The following is a 228-nucleotide window of genomic DNA, read 5'->3' as shown; positions in this document are numbered from 1 at the left end:
GTGTCTTGCTCATATGTGAGATAGGTGTTGGGGCTTTTGCATGTCTGTTCCCAGGGGCCCATTGTCTCATAATCTGCCCATGAATTAGTCGAACAATAGTTTCAGCTGTACTACCTTTTTTTTTTGGTTTGTTTTAACTTTTAGCACAGAACTACAACACTGAGAATAAAACAAACCTGGACAAGGAAATGTATTGAAAAGAAATATTTTATATAGTACATGTGATTA

Source organism: Centropristis striata, chromosome 20 (genome assembly GCF_030273125.1).
Source record: "Centropristis striata isolate RG_2023a ecotype Rhode Island chromosome 20, C.striata_1.0, whole genome shotgun sequence".
Taxonomy (NCBI): Eukaryota; Metazoa; Chordata; class Actinopteri; order Perciformes; family Serranidae; genus Centropristis; species Centropristis striata.
This window is presented reverse-complemented; position numbering follows the sequence as displayed.